Here is a 16133-nt window from a genome sequence, read left to right on the forward strand (position 1 = left end):
CTGAGAAACTGCACCTACAGCAAGGAAAACAATCCTCACTGAAACAAATATTTCCAATAAGTGACAAAGAACTGCACTGCTTCTTCTCCTAACAGCATGTGATCTGTGCAAATAGTCTATTCACAGTGTGCTTTCCAGTACTCTCCAATGCATAAACTGGGATCCACCTGACAGCGAGAGGGACAGCCTGTAACTGACTATGTAACTTATTCCCATATTAGAAGATGGAAAGTGGAAGGACTAAACTGAGCAGAAAGCTGCAGACTTTCTATTCTGCGTTTGGAGAACACAGTCACTAGCAGTCCCAGCACAGCTCCCAAAGTGCCATCCCTTCCCAGGGAAAAGGCCATCAATAAGAAAAATAAACTGCTGCAAAAGGAAAAGCATCTTTTGGCAAAATTTCAATGGACAACAGCAGAAATAAGATAAAATGTTCCATATGCCATCTCCTACTCGGCTACAGATCTTGGTAACTACCACCCATTTCATAGACACATACTACTTGACAGGATTAAGGCAATTTTTTTTATTATTATTTTTTTTAATTACTGACAGAAACAACTAGGATTTCTTCGTATCCAGTAGTTTGACATTAGTCTGAGCTGATGGCAGTATCATGTGCAAGTACTTCCTGCACAGCTTATTACAGCACCAAGTTGAATCATAATGCCCATAATAGAAAAAGGGACAAGAGTATGGGCGCCCTCTGTGATAAGAGCTAATTTGAGACTTGGCTTAGAAAGGTACGGGGAAGGCCTGAACTCAACAATGGAAAGAAAGATGGACAGAGAGAGCATGGAACACAGACTGAGTGTAGAGAACTTCACAGCTTTAGCAAGAGCTTTATAAGCACGTAGAGTTGAGAGAAGCAGGTCAGCTTTGTTCCCTAGTAACTAGAGGGTGCTTTAGGGGAAAGGCATAATCATTCTTCTTATACCCAATAATCATTCTGACTCATAGACAAAGCTTGAGAAAGAGGGGAAAAAAAATACAAGAAACTGGGAAATGTATTATTGGTAGCTACTCCTCTCCTTGTTTGAATCTAGCTGGTACTGCTCCACGTTGGAGATTCATCAGAGACGGGATGTACAAAAAAAAAAAACAAACAAAGTAAGCAAATTGTAAGTGAATGGACTGCAAAGATCTACACCTTGTACTAGAAAGGTTGTCTTAATATACAAATGCATTCAAATGCATTCACGCGTGCAATTCAGAAGCCAGTTTTCTCCCAAAGTTGCTATTCACATTACATCGTCTTTATACTGCGACAAAACTTCTATTATGGATATATTGAAGGGCAAATTCTGCACTCTATCTACCTCTACCAACAGCAGTGATGTCACTTTGTGCCCTAGATATACATGTATTTGAAAAGAATCAATCCACAGTGCTAATTTAACTACCCTTGCTGCTAATTCCTAACTCCATCCTTTCACCACATGAATTTTAATGTGGCTGCAGAATGAGGCAGATAGATCCAGCTACAGACACATAGAAGAAATAAAAAGGAGACACTTTTGATCTGACTCTAAGGCCAGCAAACGTAATGGGTGTTCCCAACAGAAGCCTCATTTCCAAAAAGCCTGTCCACATAAAAACAAGCCTTGAGTGGTTTGGACAGACATTAAATGTGTGCTATGTTTAACAAATAAATACCTTCAGTAGAGGTAGAGTCAATAAGAAATGGTGAAATCAATGAGGAAAAAGATACCAAGCACAGAAGAATGAAGAAACACGGAGACCAATGGTTTCATGGAAATGCACTCACACTTAAAACTTGCCTGTCTGTACATTATTTGCATGTGTAAAGTCCCTTCAGGAAATTAAGCTTGGGCAGGCACTCTGGAAGAAGGATACATACTAGAGAAACTGGGAATGTAAAGCCACGAAGGCAGATGATCACTCAGACAAGAGCAGCCTCAAGTAGTGGGAAATAAAGAAGTACACACAAGTTATGCGTCCTAACCTTCAGCATAAATATTTAGAAAAAGGCAGACAGCATTTTGTTTCAAATTCATTTATACTATATCCTACACAGACAGGGAACAAGGCAAGGAGAGGGAAGAGCTCATTAAAATGAAGAGCTTTTTCTGTTTACAAATGAAATTCATCATACAGCACCACTGTACCATAAAATCAAACGGAATCAGTGGTCTGTGGCTTTGTGAATCCCCAGGGCTCGGATATTCAGAGAAAGCTAAGCGCCTACATTTTTCAAAGGCTTAAAACAAATCACTTAATTTTCAGATAAGAAGTTCTCAGAGAGCACTTGAGGTCCAACTTAGGTGCCCCTGGATTGGCACTGAAGCCACTCATCATAGTTGCAAAGCTCTGCTATAAGCAGGACATGCAGAACTTCCATGTTGGATGCATTCACTTCCTGGAGAGCAGCACGTGACTGATAAAGGAAAGGGGGAGAACTGCTCACCTATCAAGACTAAACACACCCCCATGGGAAGGGAATATATGCTGCAAAGCTGTAGCTGCAGGACAGCAGATCACGTTAGATCTGGGATCATAGCAGCAGATGTTGACAGAGGAAAGCTGGATTTGTTTGCCCTGCATGATTTCACTCACACCCACGACAGGACATCACACGCTCTGTCTTTAGCACTGTTTTGTCCCATGCACAGCTCACGGTCACAACTCTATGGGCAAACTCAACATGGAGGCAATGCTCACACCTTGAGTACCAATGCTAGCCATTTCCAACTCCTCTGCTTCACAGAAGACAAGCATACCCAAGCCTCACAGCAGCCCAAGTGATCTGACCTTGACCACATCATTGTAGTGTCTGGGAGTAAACCCATGAGCAGGAAAGCAGCAATACACCTCTGCACAGCTACCACTGCTCCCTAAACTACATTCCTTGTTACCTGCAGGGACAGCCTAGTGCTTTCCTCAAGAAGAACTCAAAAAGTTCTCCAAATACATGGAAATTCTTAACAATTCTTAATGCTGAAAGGACACATTTGGACTACAATTCTGAAAATGGAGATAGGATAATTTCATGAAGTTCTGAATTTTGTGCTCCTTCTCAAATCCATGAGAAAAGGTAAAAAATAAAATAAAATGCAGAGATTATCAAGATTGCCTGTTACAACTATCACATTCTCTCCATCTAATCTTAGCATTATTCAGCTGCCTTTGCAGATTCCAGTAACAGATCTATATACCCCTATCAACTTCTAAAGTTACTGCAGGAAAATGACTGTCATTTTCAATTTCTCTGTACAAAAGAAAAACAACAACAAAACACATGACTAGTTCTGTTCTCACTTGAAAGGCAAGAAATAGAGCCAATTTGTGGGCATGCCGGTCCAGATCCATGCCAGTTAAAGTCCCAAGTAACTGCTCTTCAACTCAGCTGAGCTTCAATAGCATAAACCCCCCTGGACTGGGACCAGTGTAATAAGCAGTCCAGAGAAATTGCTTGGACTCTCCTCACAGCTGATAAGTTTTTTTCCAAGTGCCTTTCAGACATCTTTGGAAATCAGTCCTGCCATCTGGCAGGCTGTATGTCATTTCTGACCACCATGTCTTGCTCTGAATAAAACATGCTCCAAAAATATTGAGTGGAAAAGCAAAGTAATTGATGATGCCAGCAAGAACAAAATTCTCCATTGCCACAGGGAAATAGACAAACACACTCCTTCTTCCCCTCAGCCAGCAGAAGAATCTTCGAAGTGACTTGGAAATGCTGCCTTCCATTCCAAAATAAAGTCCACTTGCTTCTCAAGGAACGTAGAGGAAGCATCAAAAGCATGTGAATTATGCTAAGATTTCCCAAACCTCTTCAACATCTTTACCAGTGATCTGAATAGTGGGATTGAGTACCCCCTCAGCAAGTTTGCTGATGACACCAAGCTGAGCTGATATGACAGAAGGAAGGGATCCTATGCAGAGTGACCTGGCAGGCTTGAGAAGTGGGCATGCACGGACCTAACGAGGTTCAATAAGGCCAAGTGCAAAGTGATGCACTTGGGTCAGGGCAATCCCAGGTACATGCACAGACTGGGAGAACAACAACTTGAGAGCAGCCCTGCAGAGAAGGGCTTGGGAGTGTTCATCCCTGGAAATGCTCAAGGCCAGGTTGGCTGGGGCCCTGGGCAGTCTGATCTGGTGGGTGGCAACCAGCCCGTGGCAGGTGGGTTGGAACTGGATCATCTCTAAAGGTCTGTTCCAAACCAAGGCAATCTAAGATGATTTTATGATTTTCTAATCAGGAGTTTATCAAACAAGATAAGCACTATGAATGTAACAGTAAGTTTAAGGTAAGTAACAATTTCTGTCCACAGCACACTGCTAACAGCTCTATTAAATCAGAGAACATCACTTATTATTTTTGGTATAGACAGAGGAGGAATAAACTAGAATTGTCTTGTTTGTGTGCAAATGAACTAACAGCATCCCTGCATTCCCATCACCTGTTCCTCTTGGATTGCTGCAGGAGAGAAAGTGTGCTCAGTTACACTTGCAGATCTGGTACTTTGAGCCAATCTCAAATCAAATGAAGCATTTCAAGCAAAATCCACAATACTTAAAAAACACTTTGACTGCAATGCAAAGTATGACAAGCCAAGAATTTTAAAATTTAGACTGATGTATGGAGATAAGCTGAAGGGAGTAAGAATCAAGTACATACCTCATCCTTTGGCTTTCCCCCCACCATAGTTCTGCCTATTTTAAAAGGAGATCTGAGGAAAGCTATATTTTATATTTTAATAGGAAAAGTTCATGGTAGATCAAAAGACAATCTTCAGATCTGGGAGCTTGTATAATCAATGGATATATAGATGGTATGGTATATCCAGGAGCTTGGCTAATGGAATTGTTATATTGGAGTAAGGAAAGAAAGTCACTCACCATATCCAAGATGGACTCCAGTGGAACAGATCTCCAGAGAGATCCTTCCGCACTGGCAGTCAGCTCTTAAATGGGTCTAGGATTGTTGCAGCCAGGCTCCATCCCTTCCTGCAGCACAGGTGAATTGTCTTCACCTGTGCTCCCAGGGCTGACTCATTGCTCACCTCAGGTGGTCAATCAGAGGTTCAGGCCGTGATTCAGCAGCCCCATACACTGCTGCATTCTGATTCATCCTTATTGACTCACATAATTGTACATCCTGTCACTTTTCCTTTATTTTAAAGTCCAGCCAAACAATATCAGCTCATTATTAGAGAACTTCAGCCCTCAAATAAGAAGCAAAAATGGTTTGTAGATGTGATAAAGAATTTCAAGATATGCTACTGACTTCAGCACAGGAGATAAATAAAAAAGATACATTTCAAATGATTGCAAATTGAAGCCTTGCCAGACTGGTGGAAACAGCAGGTCTGCTGCATGCACACATGCTTCAAAGGCAAGCGTGGCATTATTCTGCACTTGGGAATTCCCATCACATGAATCATGCTGCACATCCAGAGACATGAGTGGGAAAGTTCATGAAAGCTAGCAGAACAATACACGCAGGTTAGTGCACCCCAGTTTTGGGGAATGGCTAATCCATTCTGCAACACCTGGAACCTGACAGCTCCTGAGAACTAGTGCTCTGACAGAGGAAAGCTGCACATAAATGAAATTAAAAAGATCCAAGTCTGTCTGTAGCAATTTCTCTTCCATTTTAGTCTCAGTCACGTTTTGTGTAAAGAGGACACAAAAGTCAAGTCTGCATGGTCTTTAATTGTTTCAGAGTGCCTTCGTGCAGTTTGAAAATTGATAACCACTGTCTTCACTTGTCTTACTGAGAAGCCAAATAAACCTTATTAAAAATCCACCTGCTCGATTACTCAGATATAGAGAGATTGATAGCAATTCAAAAAGCCAAACATTGCCGATTGCTGACCTTCATTTTACACGTTATTCTACCATTGACCTGAATACATTTGGGCAAACTTGAATCACACATCTCCAGTTTCAGTAAGGCAAGAATGGGTTTGACAATAGCTCAGATAACCTAGGACTGGCACTAAGTATATTCTACACTCATCCACAAGGCCACTCTCTAATTTCCTTATGCTGACCATTTTATCCAGCAGAGAGTTTGAGAAAATCTGCACTGTCCAGTTCTGAGTGTCACTGAGAAAGGCCTTCCTGTTGAACAACAACAACAAATAGCAACCGAATAACGTGGTTGAGAGATCACTGTTAGGGAGAACACCTGGAAGAATCTCTCAGCCATCATAATGATAGCAAGTTCACACAGATCTGTTGGATGATCAGAGTTTAATTTTTCTTTGCCTTTTTACATCTTCACACTCATTTATGTTTCACTCTCTGTGCTTTCTAGCCAAAAATAGCTAAATATTGAGAGAATATAAGAGCAGTTTTCCTGCTTCCAAAGACACCAAAGCAAAGATTGTGCTGACAGCTCTAAGGCTTGCACAGCTCTGCTTGAAAAGCAGCCCAATTAACAAACATCTTTACACCTTTTCCCCTTGTTTCTATGTTCCTTCCTACTTGCTTCTTCTTCCTGCACGGACAGATTCTGACTGCCCACTTCTGCTGACTATACCAGGCACTAGAAATGGCAGGAAGCATGCTGCTGAAGCATGACTGTGTAATGCAGAAGGGAATGCTCAGTATGAAAAAGAGTGCGAAATCTGGGTATAATAGCATAAAGAAATCTTGTTCCTAAGTCCCAGTCCTGCAGTCCTCATAGAGAAAAACATGAATGCCTTGTTGAAATAGAACTTACAGCTGAGTCTTGAGACAACTTCCATTAATGCAATCACAATATGCAATTATCCTTTCAATAAGATGCACAAACCTCCAGCTGGCAAGGGATTGGGATACAGCGCAGAATTTAGCCTTTTTCCCTCGTGGGTCTTTGGCTAACAAATGTCTCAGTCTGAAGAAAACACAGAGACATTCGTACTTGTGGATGCAAAGCAGTAACTTATATCTGGAAACTTCTTTCTAAATCTGATTGGACATCACTTTTTGTTCAGGAGTTCAAACAGTTTTAAACAGAGTTGTCCAAAATCTGGTCTTAATTAAAACTGCAAGCAGTTATTTGATATTAGATATTAGATAAATATTTGATATTAGATATTAGATAAATGTTTTAAAGTAAGTATTTGGAAGAAGTTCTTTACTGTGGGGGTGGTGAGACACTAGAACAGGTTGCCCTGTGAGGCTGTGGATGCTCCCCCTCCCTGGAAGCATCCAAGGCCAGGCTGGATGGGGCTGTGAGCAACCTGGTGTGGTGGGAGGTGTCCCTGCCTACAGCAGGGGGTTGGAACTAGATGACCTTAATGTCCCTTTCAACCCAAACCATTCTATCATTCTATGAAATGTAATCTCACCTTTTAAATGAAATTTTTCCTTACATTTTTTGTTTTGAAAACAGAAACCAGAAGGCAAATTTCAGTTAAGAAATAAATGAAAACTTTTGCCCTGCAACTGTCTCCTTTAACACCCCATATGGTACTTTGAAACAATATTAAGACTTCTGCTTTTGTAAAAGGAAAAAATACTGTAACAAAATAATTGAAAAATCTCAAACCAAGGTCACATCAAAGACAAAAGGAGTGGGAGACAAATTTCTTGTTAACTCTGCCCACTGTGGCACCTCCCTACTTAACCAAACGTTGTGTATAAGCTGTGACCAAGACAGCCTTTTGGCCAGTGAGGTTTATATAATGCCTGATGAGAAGACTGTTATATCTATTCCCAGGTTAGAGAAAATCCATTTTCAAGGAGATTAAACTTCTTTCAGGCTTGAGCAGCTCAGGGTGTGCTGATCTGCTGTCTGAAATACGGAGTCTGTGCTTCACCCAAACTTAACAAAGATAAGGCTCTTATCTTCAGCGAAAGAAAAAGAATCAAAGTCTTGAAAAATGGGTCGAATTCCATTGCCACTGGGATTAGCAGCTCCTCTTAGATCAGCTGACTTGGAGAAAATAGAGAAAAACCTGTGCCATATCTGAGAGAGACTGACATTATCCCAAAAGGCCAACTTCAGAAAACCCTTACTTGGCTAAAACTGAACGTAGCCAGAAGAGCCAAAGTGGCTTTAGGAAATAAAAGCAAATCAGAAGGGCTACATAAACAGTCTCTCCTATGCTACACATCCTTTACACAGTTTAAAAATAGCATGACCTTACAGTGCAAGAATAGCTACATTTGCTGAGGATGATTCTCATTATATTTGCTTCCTTCTGTGGCAGCGCTATCATGGCTGAATATGTGATAGATTATCACACCCCAGTGTTTGCTCTAACAAAGGAAAACAAAACTGCCTTGCCATTGATTAGACTACAGATACATAGATTTCTATCTAGAACGAAGGCTGCAACATAAACGGTCCCTGAGCTTCTAATTTATGCACACACCCCCATGCTTTCCTCGTGTATGTGCATGAACACAAGCACGTGCTGTGTTTACTAGACAGTTGTGTCATTTTGCTCTGTCACAGTACTTGTTTTTTCCCCAGTTAGATGCAACTTCAAAGAAACCAAAGCATTGACAAATTTTTTTGGATCCAGTGGATCCAACCACACAGTAGGCATCTGCAGATCTGTGGCCTCAGATCTATGAGTAAGGGGATCCAAAAGCAAAGTCAGGAATTGAGGAGAGCGAGCAAGCATCCTTCAGATGAGATAAGCAACACAATAATGAATATGTTACAGACATACATGGCCTGGAACAACAGGTCCTCACAGCTAGGCACTGTAACATTCAACTCACAGTGACTGCAACTGGTAGGACAGTGGGGGACAGTTATATTACCACCTGTAAGTAAAAATAACAAAAAGTAACAAAACCAGAAGCTCGCTGCTCCAGAGTGTATTAATGGGCCAAGCCTACAGCTAGGCTCGGGAAAAAAGCAGCTCCAATGGAACAGTGGAATGTATGATCAGTCTCAGTGATTAGTTGATGGGCTACATACACCTTGCATACTCGTGAAAAGCATCATCTCACAGCCTTATTCAACCTGACTTGTCCTAAGCAGAAGATACTGTGCTAATAACAGGCTTTTACTACAACAAATGACGTATCGGAAAATTTCCCACAAAATTTCTTCCCAAACTTCAAAAGCTTAATGAATTAATTTTCCCTTTGGAATATTTACAATGACTTTCTGGAAAGGAAATGCACAGCATTTCTCTCCAGTTCAGGTTTGTTTTTCTTTTTACCCTTTAGCACCCTTTCTTGCAGTGCTGGATGTTCCTGGCTCTGGTGGGAGGGGAAGCTAATATTTCATAGGTATTACTTCACATGGCCTTGGCCTCTCACCTCATATACAGCACCACTGATCAATCAGCATTTTTGTTGTTGTTTCACACCTGGTGCTCCAGATAGGAAGGATTTGCAGAACAGAGGGTTTTCTTTCATTAGTCTGTGTTTTTTTTTTCTTTTTACTGCTACTTTTTTGTCCTCTTCCTGTGGTTACTCAGGGGGTCAGGAGGATTAAAAGCTTCACACACCGCACACACGACCATGCATTGAAGCACCTGCTTCGACTTACAGATGGACATGCCACTAGGCAGGTGTACTTGCTTGAGGATGGCTCTCTCTCCTTAAAGAGGACAGCAAACTCCTGCTATACAGATCTATAATGTCATTTAGCTCGGAAGGGGAAAGGGAATGTGATTCTGAACATTCATGAAGCACTTTTTAGACAGGAGACCAATGAGATTTGAAAAAATAACTGATGCTCTCAAGTTTTCAGAACTTTAACCCAAGAACTCCATTTCTGCCTACTGAGCTAGCATCTTTGTAATAGCATGGAAATTTAAAGAGCAAGGGAATTAACTGTAAGACTCACTGTGCTCCACGGAGCTGGGAGACACCTTATCTACATGATGGTTCTACTACCATTCTGACCCATCAATACAAGTCTTTACACTAGCATTTTCCTTAGCAAAAACCCCAGATTGGGCTTTTCCTCATGAAGACCAGTTAGCTAAGGGAGAGTATATGCTTTTAGGTAACAGCTTTTATTGCACACCTATAAAGAGGACACAAAGCCCTAGCAGATGTGGGAGTGGGACCAGCACTGAAGGTTTCAGGTAGGGTTGCACTAGCCCAAAAAAATCCCAAGCTAAGTACTGTCCACAGTGAGGAAGCTTATCAAGAGAAAACTTTGTGAAAAAGCTTTGCTAAACTCTTCCAAGCAGTGCAGAAAGCTTAAGGGAACAGTGCTACAACTTGCTGCTGTCTGAGCCTTATACAGTTTGTCTCTGAGCAGCAAGAAGTTGCAGGAACAGAAAGCACCATTTGAACTAAGCACATACTAATAAGAAATGATACAGGGGAAAGACCACATCAGCTGATAGGCAGCATGGATGGCAATGTCATTAGCAACTGCAAATGAGTGCTTTACACAAGTGCTACCTCTTTCCTATTCCAGTCAGGGAGACAGCCAGCTGTGCACTCTAGAAATCACATTTAACCTTTCCAGACAACATAATTCTTCCTCTCATCCCCTTCCCCACAATCCTCATGCAGCTGCAGCACCCTCAAGAGTATGTTCTGAAGAATCTGCAAGGTGGATTTAGGCAGCGTGGGTCTGATTTCCAGCATCAGCAGAAGTAACTGGTCTCAAGCCAGACCCAACACGACCTTGGAAAAGACCTAAGTTTTCAATTCTGCTGATGTGCACAAAGCTTCAAATCTCTCCATCCAGGTTCCTGGCTTCGTTCGAGCCCTGCTCCTCCCCTCACTCTTAGAACACCACCCCATCTTGGCAAAATGCATTTTGTCAGAACTCTGATCCTAACACTACTACCTGTGAGATTCAGCAAGTAGAACAACAACAAGGGTATGTTCCAAACAAGCCTACTTCTAGTGCTTACCATAACCATCTCACTATGAGGTTCCCTCAACAGATACACTGAAATTTCATAGGCAGAAAGAGATTCAATACTTGGGTAGATGAAGCAGAAAAGTCTGAAGCTCCTGCTGTTTCAACAGCAGAAGTTCACAGAAGAGGAAGATTTTGGAAGCAACATGGAGCACGTTGTTTAAGCACCAGCATTAGCTATGAATATACCTGTAGGTCAACCCTTAGATTGCTTTCTGCAGCTAATTCTGCCCTTTCCAGGGCAAGGTTTCCACAAAATGCAGCTAAAGATGCACTAAATCTCTCTTCACACGACTAACTTCCTTCAGTTAGGATCACATCCATTTTGAAACATTACCAGAGTTCTCCAGTAAGGTCTCTAACAACAATTTCATCCATCCTGCCAGTCACCTAATGGGTTCAAAATTCATCCAGCATTAAGGCTCACAACAGAAGCTCATGACCTGCAGGCTTGGGCACAGCATTACCTTCAACAAGGTGAAATAACATCTGCTTTTAATTTTTTTACTTCCACTTCTGGCTTGGGCCTGCCAGCAAAGGACCTTGTTATTGTATCTTCAGTTATTCAAAACAGAAACAGTATCAACCAAAGTAGTCAAGTAAACAAGTGATAATCTGCAGAAGCACTTACAGTTTAAGTGTCAACGATCTGCAGGCTGCTGTTCCCTGAATCCAAGGGCCTACTTTGGGAAGAGTCCCTCCACGTACATCAGGTTTCTCCTTGTTTGCTTGCTGTTTTGAAAATGCCTCTGGAAAGGATGCAGAAATTATGAAGGTGTTAACTGCAGACCAGAATCCAAGAAGAGAAACAGCTCCAGTATTACACGTACACCTACACTACAAGCAATGCATTTCTCTTCCATTCATCTGCATCTTAAGAGAAGTCACAAGAGAGAAAACTGGCATGTGAGGTTGGAAGCCATGAGGTTGGAAACTTAACAAGGAAACCAGCCTCTTGTTTCAAGCAGCATTAGGAGTTGGCAAAATATTTTCAATCTTTAACAAATTATCTTTAAAAAGAAAACACACTTTGAAAACAAAAACATGGCAAAATAGATAAAAAACAAGGAGAACAAGAACTCTAGCACACAGGAAGCTCTGATCTTGCATTCCAGGCAGTAACCCATTGTGAGATGTCACTGTCTGGGGAAGAAAACACGGTCCTACACCCTGGCACTGCCAGCATGCCTTGTGTCAGCCAGCTGCAGTGGCTCCATGCCAGCTGGAAACACTCCTCCCTACAAAAGCCTCAGCACAGCAGCTCACTTTTCACAGGGAGAAAAACCACGCAGGATTATGGACACATCTGTGGGATGACAATGCTCTCCAAGGCCAGCTGCACACCCAAACTGGCATTTCCACAGTGTTTTGTCCAGGGAAAGCTCCTTCCCTGCAGAGAGCCTGCCTCAACAGAGCTTTATGAGGGTCACCTGGGAAAAGCTCTTCCTATCTCCTTTATTTCTGTGCTGTGTATAAAAGGCAGCAGTGCACAGAGCAGCAACCAGCCCAGCATTGAGCTGAGGAAGAGGATCCGCGCTGTGCCAGAGATCCTCACCAGCCACTAAGACAAGTTACCATAGTTTCTAGCATGCTTACCATAATGACTTGTTAATGCTCCAGCCCTGTAAAAGCAGCAAGACAATTACACCTGTCAGAAAGGACAAACCAACCACCTCCAGCCTCTATGATGAAAGCAACTCCAAGCCCAGCTTCTCTGCAAGCAGCACTCAGCAATAGCTGGGACACACCACACACTAGAAAGTCTTTGTAAAGAAGGAAATATTATGAACCATGAGAAAAAAAGTTCAATAGAAGTTCACAGCTTATTAGTCCCTCGAGTACACAAAAAGAGAAAGAAATCTATAGGAAATTAGATTGATTGTGTGGCACTACACATTTATGTGGGGGATTTTAAGTCATTTCTTTAGAAGCTGTCTCTGGAATTCTGTGTACTGACACTGCTAATTACAGCCATTACCAGCATAGAGACTGTTCAGCGATGCTAATGAATACACGGCTCTCCTAGGTGTGTGACTTACTGATGACCTGCAGGAAGGAAGAGCAGCTGCAAGAGCCTCTGTAAGCTACGGGAAGAGAAAACATTTGGGGCTGAAATTGAGGCACAGATTCTATCATAGCCAATCTCCGGGCAGCAGGAGACTTTGCACCACCTGCTTTGGCTTTGCATCAGATCAGGAATTTCTCCTCCCTCACCAGCTGCCTTCTCTTCAGGCCCTGAGGTCTGACAGCACTGGCCACAATATTCCTGAAACATACCAGTCAACCTTGTTTCCCTGAAGGAATAAGGTATCAGCTAATATCAGAGTCCACCAAATGAAACAGCTGGCTCCCCTCAGTGCTACTCAGAGACCTTAGATCACCTGTAAAGCCTAAATGTATTGTTCACTGTCATGAAGATCCCGCTCACTGCCACTTAAGCTGCTCACGTAGCTCAGCCAACAAGACAACAGTCATACTCGAGCACTGCACACCCTCCAGACGTGCAAAGGTGAACACAGGTGCAGACAGATGTCAAATACAGTCATGCTGAGCAATGAGCTACATCCATATTATCATTGGAGATCACATCCAATCCTGGCACTGAGCTCTAAAGACAGCATTAAAGAAGCAAGTGCCCTCTGCAGAACTGCTTTAATCATTACAGCAAAGCAAAAGAATCCTGACGTGATGTCAGCCCTGTCCAGAGATCAGAGTCTATTAAAATCGCAGCAAAACGTACTGTCTTCCAGATGTATTTTACACTGCCTTCACCACTCAAGCAGAGAGCTCGATCCTGTCTTCAGTAGCTTCCTTTCTTTGCTTCTGCCCACAAGAAGCCCTTACTGATCTCTTCTCATCCAGGTCTGCTCTCCAAACTCTCACTCCTCTCTTTACTAAGAAAGGAAGGATTTCCACACTAGCTGAAGGGTACATTGAGAGCTGATACCTTACAGTCTACAAAGAGGAGGAAGTGGCAAAATGTCACAGAGAACTGCAACAAGCATTTCCCACGAGCCCTGATGTACAGAACCTCTGATTACTACCTACAAAAGCAGCCACACGCTCCCTCGAAGCAGTGCGTTAGCTGCTTTCCCACTGCAAAGCCAGTCTCCTCCGATTTGCTGCTTGTGAGACAGGGGCATCTAGCGGTTGAGCCCTAAAAGAGCAGGGATGTGTCGGGAGCTTAAGGGAGACACTGCAGCTGCTGGCACAGAGACGCATCGTTACAAAGTTGTTAGCCTAGTAACTGCTCTACCCTGACTGAGCGCAAAATAGAAACACATAGCACGAGGGATACCCAAATCCTCTAATACCAGCTTTCTCGTATCAGAAACACAGCGTGCTAGCGAATGCATGCAGCAACAGTATCCAAACTCCCAGAAGCCTGGGCTCAGGAGCCTCCTCTGCGCAGCCTAGTGGTACTTTCTTCCTTAACAACCTGCCACAGCTTAACTACATGAATAATCTTCACTTTTGATGGCTGCTTCCAGTCATTTCAGCTGATGTGTACTGATGTTGAAAGCCAGTGTATCACCTTCTTCCATTAAGCTCGTGACAACATTCAAAGACCAGACAGGCACATATAAGAACTCTCTTTCCATGTTTCGTTTCCAGTCTGAACAGCCCTACTCTGACTACTTAATGCTTGTGCATAAGCCATGCTGCACGGCATATTTCTGATCTGATTAGTTCTCTAATTTGTACCTCTCCTAGCTTGGCCATGCTTTTGGGGATGAAATGTAAACATAGGATTTCAGAAGCAAGTGAGCCACCAACATACCTAACAGGGCTCTCACTTCTGTTCTCTTTCCCCTTCCTCACAGCAACAGAGCAGAAAGCTCACATTTATGCAGAAGCATCAACTACATCTTTGAGGTCTCTTTTCTGAAGGCTAATCACTGCTCAAAGCCCACCTCAGTGTGTGCATAGAGACAGACTGGATTTTGCTGAGTACCTGTCTTAACACCTGACCCCAATAAATGCAGGCAGGATATAGGTACGGTTTGCTTTAGATACATTATCAATATAATTGACTAGCTTAGTTCAGCTTTTGTGACTGATACTTAGGCTTTGATCTACCCACAGAAGCTGCTAAAAGAAAATAATCAATGCAAAATGCAATCATGCTTACAGCATATTGGGAAAACAGAATCCAATAAAAAAGGCACTTCTCCAGATGTCCTTTAAAAATGAGAAACTTTGTCATCAGAGACAAGATAGAATACTTGTTTTACCTTCAAAAAGCAAACCTTTTTAACCTCAGAAACCTAAGATTTTCAGCCTTTTAATATGAGTTTTGTTTGCTGAGATCAAATATAGTGAGCCATATTAAAAAATAGCCACGTTTCTAAACTTATCACTGTTTTACACATAGCGTTACAGCCGAAAGTATGCCCAACGTTCATAATTCTGTGGAGCACCTCCACTCAGAGCACCAGCTGACTGGAGAGCTGAAGTTACAGAGCTGAAGGATGCCTGCTGCAGGGCAGGACAGTGCAGGAGGAGCCATTTCTTTCTGGTAGATGTTTCTGCACGATGCCCACCAGCAGGCGGCTGAAGCACTGGCAGACGTTTGGATTTGTATCCTCGTGGAGTTGAGGAGGGTGCAGGCAATCAGGCATCCTGAGGTTATCTCCAGGGAGGACCGTGAAACATGAGTTTTACCCATCTAACCACAGCACCCACGGGCATGCAACCAGCCTACCAGAGACTGCCAGCAACCAGGACTAGCTTTTATTAAGGATCTGACTTTGCTTGATGCTGTGGAGCAGGACGTACTCCACACCATTCCTTCCTCCCTCACAGATTTTGGGACACCGTTCCCATTGCTGCGGCAAGCCGCTTCAGACACAGAACATTCCAGAACAACCTCTGGGCTGGGGCTGCTAATAATGAAGACCAGCTGGAATCTGGTTTCTCACCATTTTATCCTGTTACATTCAGGTTGCTTCCACACACAAAACTAACCTCAGTGTTCTGAACCAGATGTGTTCTGAACAACTTGCTCACCTTTTTTCCCCAGGAACTTCAGCACGACCCTTTCCAGATGCAATAAGCAAACTAGCGTTGCATCCTCCCACCCTCACACCCCAGCTGACTGGAACTGCAGAGGGAACGTGGAAGCAGCTTTCCTAGAAAAATCTTTGCCTTCCTTCGTTCCTCGCTCTGTGTGGGCACGTTAGCAAGCAAACCCCCAGAACCAGCCTGAGGGGAGCTCTAAACCCCACGTGGACAACGGCAAGGCACCGCTCAAACCCCGCCAAGAGGAGCCAAAATGGCGGCCGAGCTCTCAGCGCTGCGGAGGGGCGGCACGGCGCGGTCT

The 16133-nt window shown here is 43.0% G+C and overlaps 1 protein-coding gene across 1 annotated transcript in view; it reads right to left on the bottom strand.

Moving 5' to 3' along the window:
* CPS1 (carbamoyl-phosphate synthase 1) overlaps positions 1-16117 on the bottom strand; it is a 243899-nt gene extending 227782 nt beyond the window's left edge. Inside the window, exons 1-2 of the mRNA XM_019616913.1 lie at positions 15821-16117; positions 11442-11559 (exon numbers count right to left, since the gene is read on the bottom strand). The gene's annotated coding sequence lies outside the window, so the exon portion shown is untranslated. The remainder of the gene's footprint in view (positions 1-11441; positions 11560-15820) is intronic.
* Between the last annotated feature and the right edge of the window lie 16 nt (positions 16118-16133).

This window comes from Meleagris gallopavo, chromosome 7 (genome assembly GCF_000146605.3).
Source record: "Meleagris gallopavo isolate NT-WF06-2002-E0010 breed Aviagen turkey brand Nicholas breeding stock chromosome 7, Turkey_5.1, whole genome shotgun sequence".
Classification (NCBI taxonomy): Eukaryota; Metazoa; Chordata; class Aves; order Galliformes; family Phasianidae; genus Meleagris; species Meleagris gallopavo.